Source organism: Nicotiana attenuata, unplaced genomic scaffold, assembly GCF_001879085.1.
Source record: "Nicotiana attenuata strain UT unplaced genomic scaffold, NIATTr2, whole genome shotgun sequence".
NCBI classification, from domain to species: Eukaryota; Viridiplantae; Streptophyta; class Magnoliopsida; order Solanales; family Solanaceae; genus Nicotiana; species Nicotiana attenuata.
In genome coordinates, this window is record NW_017675660.1 from 54,263 (window position 1) to 57,209 (window position 2,947).

Sequence of the window (2,947 nt, forward strand, 5' to 3'; positions counted from 1 at the left end):
CCCAAAGTGCCAAGCCCAAGTTCCAGGAATGCGGACCGCACTATAATTGTGCGGCCGTAGAAGCTCATCGTGCGGACCGCACTCAAAATTATGCGGCCGCAGAACCTTCACCGGGGCATTTTTGTCAGATATTTCCAGCTTAGTATAAATAGAAGTTTTTGTTAGTTTTAGGTTAAGTTCAGTTTTGGGAAGAGCGCCTGAGCCATTTTCTTTGCTGTTTTGAGAAATTTTGTACTAGATTAACTTCTAAACATTAGATTTTCTTCCCCTAATCAATTATTATGCATTCTATCTTAATTTCTTCTTGTATTTCTTCATTTTCATGAGTAGCTAAATTTCTAGCTAGGGTTGTGGCCCAACCCTAGTGTAGGTACTTAATGGGTGGGTTAGTAATATTTAGCCTTGTTTATGCTTGTATTCAAGAATTAATGGTTGCAAACATTGATTCATGCCTATTTGACTTAGTCTCTAGTTGAGAAAGAGAGACTAAGTCTAGAAAAACTTGGCTAACAAGAAATTGGGGTGAACTCAAGAAATTGATAGCCCCAATTAAAGGGTCAAATCTAGAGATAGTAAGACCTGACTTGAGCATATATCAATTGATTTGTGCAATACCCATTTGGACTTGAGAAAGCCAAATTGGGCAAAATAACTCAAACTATCGAGAGGTATAGAGTGGGCAATTGCGTGTGATTGCTATATTACAACCCAGACTAATCAAACTTGCCCTAGAGTTTACAACCCGTTAGGTAACACCTAGGTGGAAGTCAGGACCCTAGATCTTTTTTCATTTGAAAAACAACCAAAACCAAAAATATTGTCTCCTAGTTTCATATTTGCAAACCATAGCTTAAAGTAGAAGTAAAAACAACAAACAAGAACGTGAAAGTGTAACTTAAGGCACATCACACAATTGCACTAAATATATACCTAATCCCAATTCTAACTCCCTGAGGATTTGACACCGACTCGTGTTGGGATTTATTATTCCTTCGACCGCCTCACTATCTACATTTGTGGTGTGAGTTTGGGCGACATCAATTTTCGGTACCGTTACCGGGGGTTAAACGGATTTAGCTACATATCTAGGTTTTCGTGTGCTTTGTCTTCTTTTCCTTCCGAGTCACTAATTTTGTTTTTGAATTGATTTTTGATATAAAAATGGCTCTCAACAACGAGCCCATTGGAAATGTGCCATTGGGGAAGGAAGTGGATGATGATCAAATGGATGAAGTTCCTCTTGAACCTCAAGCTAATAGAATAGGCCGCCCGCCTCAAGATAATGTGCCCGACCCTCTCCCACCTCCACCAAGAGCGGCAGCCCACCGACAATTACCAAATGAGGGTTATGCAGGTTCTATAGTCCCTCCCCGCATTAGGGCGGGAAACTTCCAAATTACCAACGTGACGCTTACACTACTTGAGCAACGGGATTCTTCACCGGGGCTCTGAATCAAAATGCCTACAAGCATCTCAAAAGGTTCGTCGATACTTGTTGGGGGAGCAAGCAAACAAATGTCTCTGAGGACGCGCTGAGGTTAAGGCTATTTCCCTTTTCTCTACGGGGAAAGGGATTGGACTGGTTAGAAAGATTGCCCAATCATTCCATCCACACTTGGGATGAGTTGGCGGAGAAGTTCATTTCCAAATTCTTCTCTCCGGGACATATGGCGACGCTTCGGGATGATATTCTTGCATTCAAGCAAGAACCCAATGAGCCATTGCACGAGATTTGGGAAAGATATCGTACCATGGTTAAAGAGTGCCCGAATAATGATATGACCAAGGCCATGATCCAACAAACCTTCTATAGGGGGATCAACACAACAAATCAATGTATGGTAACTCAACTCGCCGGAGGGAACTTCATGAACATGCCTTATACCGAAGCTTGTGAAATCCTTGATGAGATGGCGGATACCTCATCGGTGTGGCAATGTAGAGCCAATGTTCCGCAAGGTGACCCTAATGTCATTCACCTACACAAGGAGCTACATGATCATGGGCAAGCTATTGCCGAGTTGACAACCACAATGAACCAATTGGCCAAAGCTCAGCTTCAACAAGTTCAAGGGCCGAAACAAGTGCATTCAATGGAAGGTGTGGATATGATGGTAAACAAGAGACGGCAACAAGGTCAACAAATGCAAAACCGTCCGGAACAATTCATGCAAGATGATAGTGGTTATGATAAAGGTGATTCATTCAATGAGCATGAAGAAGAAGTTCAATATGTTAACAATTATCAAGGCCAAAGAAACAATGCTCAAGGACCAAATCAACAACAATGGAGGTCGCAAGGAAATCAAGGCAATTGGAACAACCAAGGCCACTAAGGAAATTGGAGTGGTGGCAACAATAATCAAAGAAATTGGAATAATCAAGGTAACCAAGGCAATTGGGGAGGTAATCTTCAAGGCAATCGGGGCGGCAACAATCACAGTAATTGGGGAGGCGATAATCAGAAGGGTGGAACAACAACAACAATCGGGGGCTCGGTTTTCAAAGGCCCCTGATGTTCCTAAAACCAAGCAATCCACCTCCCTATCCTTCTCAAGGCTCGAGCTCTTCTTCCAATGAGATGGGTAGAATTGAAAACATGTTTAAATAGATGATGGAGAAGAATGCCGACTGCGATGCTTAATTAGACTCTCACAACACTACTATTCAAAATTTGGAGGTTGAATTAGGCCAAATCTTACAAGCTTTGAACACTCGTCCTAAGGGGGCACTACCTAGTGATACGGTGGTAAACCCGAAGGGTGGGAATAATACGGGACATGCTATGGCCGTGACTACTATAAGTGGAAAAGGTGGAGATGCAACCACCTCAAGTCAAAGAAGGATTGTGGATGAAGATGTTGTGGTTCATAAAGATGAAATCCCAAGCAATGTGGTTCAAGCTAATGAAGAAGTGAGAATTGATATAGATGAAAGTGTGGAGGAG